Below are 13,552 nucleotides of genomic sequence, written 5' to 3'. Positions count from 1 at the left end.
TGACTAGGTTCAAGGGACATTTGCTTTTGGTGGCCCCACAAACATTTCCTTTTGAGGGCCCATAGTGAATATTAAAGTGTGCTGGACATGGTGGCTCATACCTGTAATCCCAGCACTTTTGGAGGCTGAGGTGGGCAGATTGCTTGAGCTGAGGAGTAGACCAGCCTGGGCAACATAGCAAGATCCTGTCCCTTAAAAAAAAAAAAAATTGGCTGGGCATGGTGGCTCATGCCTGTAATCTCAGCAATGTAGGCAGCCAAGAAAGGTGGATTACTTGAGTCCAAGAGTTCGAGACCAGACTAAGTAACATGGTGAAACCCTGTCTCTACTAAAAATAGAAAAATTAGCTGGGTGTGGTGGTGTGAGCCTGTAGTCCCAGCTACTCAAGAGGCTGAGGTGGGAGGATTGCCTGAGCCTGGCAGGTGGAGTTTTCAGTGAGCTGTGATCATGCCACTGTATTCCAGCCTGGGCAACAGAGTGAGACCCTGTCACATACACACACACACAATAGGTGATAAGGTTAAATAAGTTGTTCACTCTGTCAGCATCTATTAAGCCCTTCCCATGTGCAACACTAACTACATGCTAGAAATACATAAATGAGAGGCTTCCTAAGGTGGCTGAATTATTATTATTATTATTATTATTATTATTATTATTATTTTTGTAGAAATGGAGTCTTGCTCTGTCGCCCAGGCTTGCGTGCAGTGGCATGATCTCGGCTCACTGCAACCTCCACCTCCTGGGTTCAAGCAATTCTCCTGCCTTAGCCTCCCAAATAGCTGGGGCTACAGGTGCATGCTGCCACACCCAGCTAATTTCTTTTGTATTTTAGTAGAGACAGGGTTTCACCGTGTTGCCCAGGCTGGTCTCAAACTCTTGAGCTCAGGCAATCCACCCACCTTGGCCTCCCAAAGTGCTAGGATAACAGGTGTGAGCCACCGTGCCCGGCCAAAGGTAATTCTTAAAGAAAAAAAGAATGTCATGCCACAGCCCATCAGTGACTTTTGACAGATATTTGAGTAAGCTCTTTTCCAAAAACACGACTCATGACTTAATCAGATTATTTCATGAATCTAATTGGTATACTCATAGTATGTGTAAATTGTGCTTTGTTTTGCAATTCTAGAAAGTTGTGGGAAAAAAGTTTAAACACACAAAAAGAACCATTTTCAGAGGTAGAAACTGTATTCCATTTATTTCTAAATCCCATTTGTTCTGTACATGAGTCCTTCCAGGGTCTCTGTTCGGCTCTTAGAGAGAGGCTCAAATCCACAGGAACCCGTTGGCCTACACGTAGACTCTTCCCCAGGATCTGGAGACCCCAGCCCTGAGGACACCTGAGCATAGACAGGAACTAGTGCGCTTGAAGAAGGTGATAGAGAGGTAAGCTCTCCAACTAGGACACTTCTTAATGCCACAGTTCCTAGTTACTGCTCTGGACATATACAGAAAAGGCTTTTTATACTTCATTATTCTGGCTCACAACCTTCTAGACCCAGTCTCACATTTTTAGGATACAGTATGAGCTGTAAGGCTCTACTGCAAGCGCTGTTGCGCATTTAAAGCAATCCTGCCACACAAATTCTACTTAGATTGAATTGTAAAATTGCTGGTTTTGTAGACCAAAACAGCAATCTTGTAAGGTTCAACCCAATACATTGAGAGGAGGAGTAAGTTATGGTTAAAAAGCCAACCTCTAGTGTTGGAACTATTCTCCTTTCCCTTCCTCCAAAGGATTAAGTATATAGAATGCTTTCCTCTCAATTGATGCCAAGTCAATCCTAAGAAAAGGCATTTGGGGAAATGTAGACATGTTCTGAGCCCCAGTCCTCTCAGAGAACAATAGACCTTTATGATTTCCTTTAGTTAATAAACCCATGTCTAGCTGCCAGGTGCTTAGAACAGCCCACAGCTGACCCAACCATCATTAACGTCATCAGTGCAGTAGTGCAGAGCCGCCTCTGTCCTTGAGGGAGGGTCTCAGAGACAAGAATCTCACCCCATTGCCAAACTGAAAGTTAAGGCACAGAATCACAGTGAAGACTCACTGAGATGGTGACATAATCAAATTCAGAAGTAGTCTCTGAAGACTCTGGAAACTGACTTGTCTCAACAGCACAAATAAGAAAACCCTGACTGCTATTTCATAAGCCAAGTGAGTGTTTAGTGAGAGAGAGAAAAGTCTGTCAGACTGAAATCTTAATTTTCTCTTTATCTCATGTGAGTGATGTGGTAGAGAATCAAGGGCAAGACAAACCCTTTCTTGGGATAGATTTCCTACTGTTTTCAGCCTCAATGCTTTAAAAACATTTCTTCTACATTTAGGGAACATTTAGAGTCTCCCATGTGGGTTCTCTGATGTGCACTAAAATGTGAACTATTGTTGAATCACCTCCCACATTCACTACATTCATAGGGGCTTTTTTCTTTTCTTTTCTTTTCTTTCTTGAGATGGAGTCTTGCTCTGTCACCAGGTTGGGATGCAGTGGTACGATCTCGGCTCACTGTAACCTACGACTTCCTGGTTCAAGCAATTCTCCTGCCTCAGCCTCCCAAGTAGCTGTAATTACAGGCACACACCACCATGTCTGGCTAATTTTTATATTTTTGGTAGAGACGGGGTTTCACCATGTTGGTCAGAATGGTGTTAATCTCCTGACCTTGCAGTTCACCCACCTTGGCCTCCCGAAGTGCTGGGATTACAGGTGTGAGCCACCGCGCCCAGCCAGGGGTTTTCTCCTGTGTGAATTTGCTGCTGTTTAATGAGACTTGAGCTCTGATTAAAGCTTTTCCCACATTCCCTGCATTTACAGGGTCTCCAGTGTGAATTCATAGGTGGGTAATGAGGTTTGAGTGGTCACTGAAACCTTTCCCACATTCCAGATAGGGTTTCTCTCCTGTGTGGATCCTTTGATGGCTGGTGGGGGTGGAGCTCTTTCTGAACTTTTTTGCACACTCTGGGCACTGGAAGGGTTTCTCACCAGTGTGCATTCGCAGTGTACACTGAGGTGTGAGCTACTGATGAAACTTTTTCCACACTCACTACACTTACGAGGTTTCTCTTCTGTATGGATTCTCTGGTGTGTAATGAGGCTTGAGCTCTGGGTAAAGCTCTTCCAGCACTCTCCACATTTGTAGGGCTTCTTCCCAATGTGGATTCTCTAGTGTGCTGTAAGGTTAGAATGATCACTGAAGCCTTTCCCACATTCAAAGCACCCAGATTTATCAGATCCCTTAAATTCCAACAAAATGACAGCCCCACCAGGGAGGGGAAGGTCATCTTAAGGATGAGAAATTCATCCCTCTAATAATCTAAGGTTGACTCTAGTTTTAATTTGGGGTTTTCCATGTTTATTTTTTCTATTAACCAGGCTAAGTGATAATTAATTGTAGTTAAAATTCAGGTCAAGCATGGTGGTTCATGTCTGTAATCCCAGTACTTTGGGAGGCTGCGGTGGGAGGATGGCTTGAGTCCAGGAGGAGTTCGAGATCAGCCTGGGCAACATGGTGAGCCCCTGTCTCTAAAAAACAGAAAAGAAAAAGAAAAAGATTTTTATTAAAAAAACCTAAATAAATTCAAATAGAAATTTAAAGATAGATCAGGCACAGTGGCTCAGACCTGTAATCCCAGCACTTTGTGGGGGCCAAGGCGGGTGGATCACCTGAGGTTAGTAGTGCAAGACCAGCCTGGCCAACATGGTGAAACCCTGTCTCTACTAAAAATACAAAAATTAGACAGGCATGGTGGTGGCGCGCCTATAATCCCCGCTACTCGGGAGGGTGAGGCAGGAGAATTGCTTGAACCTGGGAGGTAAAGGCTGCAGTGAACCAAGATTGTGCCACTGCACTCCAGCCTGGGACTCCGTCTCAAAAAAAAAAAAGAAACAGAAATTTAAAGATAAAATCATAAACACTCACAATTCAGTTATACCTTTTTTCAAGGTAACTAAAGTTCAAACTTAGGGGAACAGGCTTTCCTGGGTGCCACCTGCTTCTCTGTTCTTTTCCCTACTCCTGTGCTTTCCACACCACAGAATAGTAAACTGGGAGCACTGAGCACCTGGTTCCCCTCTCAGCCCTTGCCCAGTGCTGGCTTGTCCAAGTTTAGAATCCCAGGGCTGACTTTGTTGGTGGAATGCTAGCTCCTACTCATTTCCCACCTGCGCTGGATGTTTTCTGAATCTCCTTGAAGTCCTGGAGAACTTCATTCCAAAGCTCTTCACTTTTCTGCAGCCTTGTGACCCCATCTGGCTGGGGAACTGGAAGTCCTGTTCAAGGAAAAGCAGGAGGGGACATCATCATAATATAATGATAATAATGAAAACTAACATTTGCCGAGTGCTAATACTGTGTCAGGATCCTCATAATAGCCCAAGGAGGTAGAAACCATCATATGTCCACTGTCCAGATGAGAAAATGGAGGCTAAGGGTGTTTAACGAGGTTGCCCAAGAACAACAAGCCTTTTAAATGGCAGACTGTTGTATATAATCTATGCAGTGTTCACATCTATGGAACACTTTATTTTAAATTATTTTAATAATAACATTATCATTTTTCAACTGAGTCTGGGTCTCACTCTGTTGCCCAGGCTGGAATGCAGTGGCATGATCACAGCTCACTGCAGCCTCCAACTCCCGGGCTCAAGTGATTCTCCTGCCCCAGCCTCCCGAGCAGCTGGGACTACAGGCATGCGCCACCATGCCTGGCTTATAGGGCACTTTAGATGGAAACAAATGACTGGAACTTTTAACTCCTACCTTTCTCTCCTCTGTTCCTGTAATGTTGTTACTAAAGGCAGGAAGGGAGACTCCTTGGCTATAGGCAGAGCAAGAGCCTCAAAGTGGTCTTTGTGAGCCACCCTGGACTACTGGTTCAGTAGAGGGTTGAGTCAAGCAATATTTGAGGACAGGATATAAACAGTATTCCCTTAAAGTTGCCACCAATTTTTCCCCAAATGAGGCCATTCCAGACCTAAATTAGTCATAGCAGAGCCAGGACAATAATCACATCTGATTCTGAGCCTGAATGCTTCCCACAGGACTGCACTGCTCCCACTGCTCTGAGGTCCACTGTGGGGGAGAGTTGCCACTGGGATTCTACCTCAAGGCCTGGGGACCAAGGCTCCAGGATTCTTCTTGAGACTCCACTACTTCATTACCATCCCACCACATTTTCTAGTGCTATGCCCTGGTTCCCTTTGGAATCCTCTCAATCCTGAAGACGGCCTCCTACCACCTCTAAGGCATCAAAGGTGTTAGCAAGTGCCCAAGCACTCATCAGGGCATCCATCTCATCATAGAAGGCACTGGTGCCTGGTGTGTAGGTGCTCCTGGCTTTGCAGTAGTTGGTCAGGAGGTTTTTGAACCGATAGCAACATTGCTCCAGGGTTCACACGAAGCCATGCTCTTGTAGCTGCTCAGCCATAATCTGGTACACCTGGTGGTTTCAATGGCTGATGCGGAGTTTTTCATGGATCCAGGCCTCTGAGAATTCCCAGAAAAACCTTGGTTTCCTTGTATCCCCAGTGCACTTTTGCCACCTTCTCATCCTCCAGGACCTGCCACTCCAGCTAGCTCCAGGTCTTGGCTTTCTCCAGATTAGCACCTGGCCAGACTTGACTCTCACCCCAGCCACTGAGCAGTCTTTCACATTCTCCTTTTCTCCAGAATGTGAAGATCTAGACTCTGCGGGTTTTCCTCCTACTCCATGTGGGAGTTCACTTTGGGCCTATGGATTGGAAAATCTGTTTGCAGGCACACAAAAGGGAGATGTGATGGGTTTCTCCAGAATGTGAAGATCTAGACTCTGGGTTTTCCTCCTACTCCATGTGGGAGTTCATTTTGGGCCTATGGATTGGAAAATCTGTTTGCAGGCACACAAAAGGGAGATGTAATGGTTTGGTAAATCTAATTCCAACCATTTTATGTGCCAGGGAGAAGAGAGAGTAATTTTTTTTTTTTTGAGATAGAGTCTCGCTGTGACACCCAAGCTGGGGTACAATGCACAATCTCGGCTCACTGCAACCTCCGTCTCCTGGATTCAAGCGATTCTCCAGCCTCAGCCTCTCGAGTAGCTGGGATTACAGGTACGCGATGTCATGCCTGGCTAATTTTTGTATTTTTAGTAGAGACAGGGTTTCACCATGTTGGCCAGGCTGGTCTTGAACTCCTGATCTTAGGTGATCCGCCTGCCTCAGCCTCCCAAAGTGCTGGGATTACAGGCATGAACCACCGGCCCAGCTGATAGTAATTTTTTTTTTTAAAGTCTGAGGGGGTTCTTGGGAAAGCTCAGTGAAAAGAACAATTAGAAAAAAAATTCAGGCCCAAATGCACAACTATGTATCTGTGTTCACCTATCTTAAATAAAATTCAGACACATACCTAAACTGACCATCTCCCTAAAATGAGCTTTCCTTTCTGGGTCAAGAAACTCATCCTTGGTGAAACTGACTATGGTATTGGCTTTCTTTTGAGTAAGATTTGAGGAAAAAATAGATTTGAAACATTCAACCCAGGGGGAAAGGGTGGGAGCAAGGGGGTGAGGGATAAAAGACTACACACTGGGTACAGACTGAGGGATAAAAGACTGCACATTGGGGCCCTGCGGTGGCTCAGGCCTGTAATCCCCGCACTTTGAGAGGCTGAGGCAGGCAGATCAGGAGTTCAAGACCAGCCTGGCCAACATGGTGAAACCCCATCTCTACTAAAAAAAAATACAAAAATTAGCTGGGCGTGGTGGCACATCTCTGTAATCCCAGCTACTCGGGAGGCTGAAGCAGGAGAATCACTTGAACCCGGGAGGCAGACATTGCAGTGAGCCAAGATTGTACCACTCCACTCCAGCCTGGGTGATGGAGTGAGACTCAGTCTCAAACAAAAAAAAAAAAAAAAAAGACTACACATTGGGTACAGACTTGATGGATAAAAAAGACTACCCTTGGGTGATGGGTGCACCAAAATCTCAGAAGTCACCATTGAACTTTTCCACGTACCCAAACATCACTTGTTCCCCAAAAACTACTGAAATAAAAGTTTAAAAAAAATAAATAAGAACAGACATAGGGGAAAAGAAAAAAAAATTCAACCTGAAAAAGGTCTGGAGTACAGAAACTCGATAGCTAACTTTGACTATGGAAAAAAAAAAAAAAAAAAGGCATTCTTACCCAGCGTGACCTCATTTTCAGAATTCTGCCGAGTTATTTCTAGGTGGTTCTTCTGTCCAGATTCTGGATCCCTCCATGCTCCTAGGAGATATATACAGCCGAATCACCAGGTGTGGCTAACTCCTGAGGAAACATAACACTCCCTCTCAAACACATGGCCTCGGAACAAAATGCCTCTCTAATGCCTCAATCAGGGCAAGTGACAAAACAGAAGAAACGAAACAGTGATTATTTTAGCTCTTAAATGCAATAAAGGGGGCAGAAGGAGAGAGAGAAAAGAAACAAGCTGACATTTATTAAACACCTATACACTGAGCCAGAAGCTTCTCAGACTTGCCCAGAGTTAGAGTGAGTCCAGGGTGTGCCTGGGAATTCAACTCAAGGCTGTTGGACTCTGAAGCTTTTGGTTTTTGTTTTTTTTCCTCCACTACACAATACTGCATGCCATGTGAGCAATATCCCGACACAGAATGAAGTAACGAGTATCTTTAAGGCAAACAAGCACATCACTAGAATCTGATGATTTCAGGGTCAAAGAAAAGAATAATTTTAATGTAATCCCTCATTACCACAGCCGTGGCACTGGCCTCATATGGGTAAGGAGATTTGGGCAAACTTTTGCAGGCTGATGAAATTTTGGAGCCTAAATTTTAAATTTCTGGGCCTCCCTGCTGGGTAAAATTCTTTCGGAATTTCTGAGCGGCTTTAGTTGGTTGCAGGAGCCCCACTCTGGTAGTAAAAGGTGATCTGAAGGGGGTTGGGGGCTAGGGGAGGGAGAGCATTACAAGAAATACCTAATGAAGACGATGGGTTGATGGGTGCAGCAAACCACCATGACACGTATATACCTACGTAACAAACCTGCACGTTCTGCACATGTACCCCAAAACTTAAAAGTATAATTAAAACTATAGAGAAAAATTTAAAAGTATATAATCCGTAAAGACAAATGACTTAATAGTTTTCCCAAAAGGAGAAAACTGAGCTGTGCCTCAAGAGTTATATTTCTATTTAAAAAAAAAGAGAGAGAAAAGGTGACCTGTATAAGAGAAATGGCTGACTCACCTGGGAGTTGCTCACTATCTCCTCGCCACCCTGCTCTTCTCTGCAGGAATTCTCAGAGCCAGAAGATCAGTGGTAACAACACACTTCAGCTGGGGGAAGAAAAAGGAGGCATTAGAGTACATGGCTCTCGGCTCCTATTGGGGACTAGCCCAACTGGGTTCAGACACAGAACAGCCTTTCCTCCTCCTCTTAGTATCTGCTTTGTCCTATCAAAGGAAGGTTGGTGAAAAACCAAAATGAAACATTTCTGAGATGGAAGTTTTAGGTCTTCCTCTCCATATCCATCTAGGTACTGACTGTCAGGGTTTTATGATTTTGTTTTTCAGGTTTTTTGTTTTTTGTGTTTTTTTTTGAGACAGGGCCTCCCTTTGTCACCCAGGCTGGAGTGCAGTGGCACGATCTTGGCCTCAACCTCCTAGGCTCAGGTGATCCTCCCACTTCAGCCTTCCTGAGTAGCTGGGACTACAGGTGCCTGCCACCATGCCCAGCTAATTTTTTTTTTTTTTTTTGTATTTTCAGAGCAGACAGAGTTTCACCATATTGCCCAGGTTCATCTCGAACTCCTGGGCTCAAGCAATCCATCCACCTCGGCTTCCAAAGTACTGGAATTACAAGCACGAGCCACCACAACTGGCCTTGTTTTTCAGTTTTGATAAACACCTGAGTCATCTAAATTGGTTTGGGGACACTGAACTGTTTTAAGGATTACTGCACCTTAGTTTAACCCTACCCTTTGCCCTTCCCACCAACCAGACCTAAAATCTGTCTCCAACTGTAACCTACTGGGGCCAGTAATCTCTGACTCACATAAGGAAATGTGCCACAGGCTCCCCTATGTTGTTTTACAAAACATGCCAACCGAGGTCCTTCTTCACTTTGGAGGTGCCCATTTAGGATCTCAGAGATTCATGCAGTCAGCCTGAGCTCCACATACCAATCTTCCAAGTAGAAGGGAGCTGTACCTTCTACCCCACTCTCTGCACTCAGAGAGTACTTCTATGCCCTCCCCACAGAAGGGTACTTCCTTCCTCCCCACGCTGCTACTACTTCTTTTTTTTTTTTAATCTGATTTTGGACTTTTTTTTTCTTCTAAGCTAAACATCTTTCAGTACAGGTAAGAAGGCTGGCATCACATCTGGGAAATGCCTTAACAGATATCTGAGGAGTTACTGCACATTAAGTTGGTAACAACACACTTCGGTTTCAATGTGTACATAATCTCCCCTTGATGCTCTTCAGTAGAGACGAGGTTCTTGTCTGTAGATCAAATAAATCACAGTATTAGGAAAAAACATAACAGCAAATTTGGAAGTATAATCAATTTAAGGAGAAGCAAAGGAAAAGACTTAGTAATGGGGCATTATTGTCTACACCTAGAGGATACATTATCTGAAAGCTTAAGAAAGCCCTTATTTTAGGAACCTGAAGCTGAGGATAATCTCAAGTTCACTTAGTGCCAGTCACTTTAGTTTTTAAAAAAATTTAACTTAAAACCCAGCCTAGGCAACATGGCGAAACCCAATCTCTACTAAAAATACAAAAATTAGCCAGGCATGGTGGTGTGTGCCTACAGTCCCAGCTAGTTGTGAGGCTGAGGTGGGAGGATTGCTTGAACCTGGGAGGCAGGGGTTGTAGTGAGCCAAGAATGCACCACTGCACTCCAGCCTGGGTAACAGAGCAAGACTCTGAAAAAAAAAAAAAAAAAAAAAAAAATTACCTCTTCTTATTGTGTCTTTTTCCTTGTAAGACATTAACTAAAAGTTATTGGTAGTAAATGGTGACCGTTTTACAATTGGGTTTCATTACTGACAAAGTCAAAACAAGCAGTAGGCCGAGCGCGGTGGCTCAAGCCTGTAATCCCAGCACTTTGAGGCCGAGACGGGCGGATCACGAGGTCAGGAGATCCAGGCCATCCTGGCTAACACGGTGAAACCCCTGTCTCTACTGAAAAAAAAATACAAAAAAGTAGCCAGGCGAGGTGGCGGGCGCCTGTAGTCCCAGCTACTCGGGAGGCTGAGGCAGGAGAATGGCGTAAACCGGGGAGGCGGAGCTTGCAGTGAGCTGAGATCCGGCCACTGCACTCCAGCCTGGGCGACAGAGCAAGGCTCTGTCTCAAAAAAAAAAAAAAAAAAACAAGCAGTAATCTTTAAGAGTTCAAATTAGTGTAAGATAGAAAGGACTACAAAACAATCTGATTTTTCAGGTGTAATTAAAGTGCTCCTTATTTTAAGTAAAATAAAATTAATAATCAGTCACTGGCAACAATCATTATTAAGAGGTCTTTTAGGGCAAAATTTAATAGTACAAAGAGGTTTACAAAAATAGATCGATGTTATTTTGAGGAATACTGTAATTTTTTTCTCAATTCAGTTTTGATAAATTATACCTAATCATAGAAAAATGATCCCAATTCGAACTTGATATAAAAAAAAAGGAGAGATGAAATTAACTCAGCTAGGTAACAGATCTGGCAAAATATAAGAATGAAAAAAATTGTACGCAGGGCACTTATTTCATATCCAGAGGTAAAAACATTTTCAATTAGTAGCCTATCTTCTTCCTGTAAGCAATCACAGATCCTAAGTTGATCATGCAGTACAAAGCCACAGCAGTCAAAACCTTCTGTTTGATGCAACACACAAAGTTGTTTGTTTCCTTATTAAAATGCGAACTGGTTGTCTATTTTTCTTTATCCCATTTATTCGTATTCACAAATTAACAAATAGCGTCAACAATTATTGTAGGTGAAGTGGGATATTGCTGGATCAAAGGCTCTATAAGACGTCTTTACTGACTGAATCTGAAGGTTTATTGAGTTCAACACTCACACCTTTTTCACCTGTTAGATATTTTACTTTAGCTCGTGCTTTCTTATGTGCATCAAAATACCAGTTATTGCGTACCTTGTTGTACTTCATGAGGGTTGCGACGGTCAGACCAGAAAAACAGCAGTCTATCAAAGTTGGGTTCAATGTCAGCAAACTAGGCTTTGCCTCCGTGACCGAGGACACCCTCGCTGCCCTGGCACACTAACTTGTACTTCTTCCAGTCCTGAGGCTGGTGCTCCTTGCAGCAGTAGGAAGGGCGGCTGTAGAGCAGCAGGTTCTCCATCTTCCCCCACAGCTCGCAGTACTGCCAGTCTCACTCGGCTCGCGGGCCCGCAGCTGTCATTGGCCATGGCGAAGGCAGCTGAGCAGAAGAGGTGGCGGCCCGACGGCCTCGTCCGAGGCTGGGGAGCGGGGAGAGAGATAGGGGCCGTTACTGCGCCATGTACCTGCTACCCTTGGCTCAGGGAGGCCGGCACCCAGCGCCCTCGGCCCAGCCGCTTCCGAGTCCTAGGCTCCCGCGCAGCGCCGGCGGCCGCCTCAGCGCCTCATCGCCACCGTGGGTTGAGAGAACGCGCCTGTGCGGCGAACCGCAACCTGGACTTGGGCGCGCGGGCCTGGGGTGCGCAAGACCCGGCCTGGGGTGCGCAAGACCGGTCCCCTCGGCCGCCTCAGCGTCCCAGGCGGTCCGGCCCAGGCTGTGGAGGAGTGCAGGGCAAGCAAGCGCAGCTCGCTCCACGCATTCTGCACGTACACACCATGGCCCCGCTGCGATCAGGGCGTGCGGCGCACGTGGGCCAACACTGCTACTTTCTTACCACCCTTGTGGACAGGCTGGAGTTCTACTTTGGGGCTGTGCTTCAACTGTTCCTCTGGTTCTGGCTGTGAACTTCTTCACTATTGCCTGAAACAGGCAGTTCTGTCTGTGCTTGCTTCGGACGGATGTTTAGAGAACTCAGTACTGATCCTGAGGGCTCCTTCTCCTTTGAGAGCACATCCTGTCCCTCCTCAAGGGGTGGAAGTGGTCAAAATTCTGTAGGGACTAAAACTTAAACATCCCAAACATAAAAAAGCACAGGAAAGGCTGGGCGTAGTGGCTCATGCCTGTAATCCCAACACTTTGGGAGGCCAAGGCGGGTGGATCACAAGGTCAGGAGTTTGAGGCCAGCCTAGCCAATATGGTGAAACCCTGTCTCTACAAAAATACAAAAATTAGCTGGGAGTGGTGGTGGGCGCCTGTAGTCCCAACTACTTGGGAGGCTGTGGCAGGAGAATGGTGTGAACCCAGGAGGTGGAGGTTGCAGTGACCCGAGATCACACCACTGCACTCCAGCCTGGGTGACAGAGTGAGACTCCATCTCCAAAAAAAAAAAAAAAAAAAAGCAGAGGAAAAAGCCAGTCTTATGCAAAAGCCTGCAACAGCAGTAAAGAGGGTAGACATGTGGAAGGCTTTATGGAGATAAAGCCATGGACCACCGCATCCTGGCCACCCAGCTCTCTGGGGACTGCTCCTACCTGCCTTGCCAACCCCTAGGCAAAAAAACATAGGATAATTCAGGTGTTTTGCAATAGGCTCAATAATGTCGATAAAGGCCACTGAAGCCGCTTGCCTCTAGCTGGCTGCTGCAGAATGAGAGCTGTTCTCCAAAAAGAGACCCCTGTCATATGTGCTCCTCCCTGATCAGAGTGAGGCTCATGCCATTTTAAGCAATTTTCTTATTTAATGGCAGGGACGGACCCTCAGAGCAGCCAGTGTTGTGCATTCTCTGAAGAGTCAGCCTCAACTTGGAAGGAAAGTTGCAGCTACCATGACCACGAAATAAGTAAATTCCAGTTTAACACAAATAGTGAAGTACTACACATCGCCCACACTGCTAGCAACCCAAGGCAGCTCTGCCTCTCACATACCTCTATTTTAACTGCTCAGAACTATGTTTTTATATTTCACCTCCAGCCTCTGTCTTCCAGGTTCTTTCTGCAAGTCTTTCACCAGGGCCACTGCCTCCTCTCCACTCTCTGGATGCTGCTGTGGGACCCAGATCTGGATCTCCTGGGGAAGGACAGTCAGGAACTGTTCTAGGACCAGCAACTCCAGGATCTGCTCTTTTGTACACTTCTCTAGCCTTAGCCACTGACAACAGAGCTTCCGGAGCTGGAGGAGGGCCTCTCGGGGTCCTGATGCTTCTTGGTAATGGAAATGCCAAAAGCTCTGGCAGGATGTCTCCGGTCCAGAGTAATTCCCTTGAAGGGAAATTTCCTGCTCCCAGTGGGAATCTTCTTCCAGTTTAACTGTTTGGAGATCTTGTACTGAAGGAGTCTGGATTTGTTGGTCCACAGCTACAGCCATTGTTCAGGTCAGAGAAGAGCCTTGCAACTGCACTCTGAAGCTCAAACATCTTCTATCACCTCACTGGGAAACCATCTCAGAACTCCCACTTGGAAGCCACTAAATGGAACTTCTCTTGAAATTCTAGAGTCAAGAGACATACATTACAA

General features: G+C 45.5%; 1 protein-coding gene across 5 annotated transcripts in view; it reads right to left on the bottom strand.

Moving 5' to 3' along the window:
* Nucleotides 1–876: 876 nt before the first annotated feature.
* Nucleotides 877–13,552, bottom strand: part of ZSCAN2 (zinc finger and SCAN domain containing 2) — a 51,634-nt gene continuing 38,958 nt past the window's right edge. For 2 of the 5 annotated variants that reach the window (XR_007727048.1, XR_007727049.1), the window contains exon 4: nucleotides 13,401–13,526. The gene's annotated coding sequence lies outside the window, so the exon portion shown is untranslated. The other 3 variants (XR_007727050.1, XR_007727046.1, XR_007727047.1) reach the window with 3 other exon arrangements.

This window comes from Macaca thibetana, chromosome 7, assembly GCF_024542745.1.
Source record: "Macaca thibetana thibetana isolate TM-01 chromosome 7, ASM2454274v1, whole genome shotgun sequence".
NCBI classification, from domain to species: domain Eukaryota; kingdom Metazoa; phylum Chordata; class Mammalia; order Primates; family Cercopithecidae; genus Macaca; species Macaca thibetana.
Note: the sequence above shows the minus strand (reverse complement) of the source record. Positions and strands in the feature narration are given on the sequence as shown.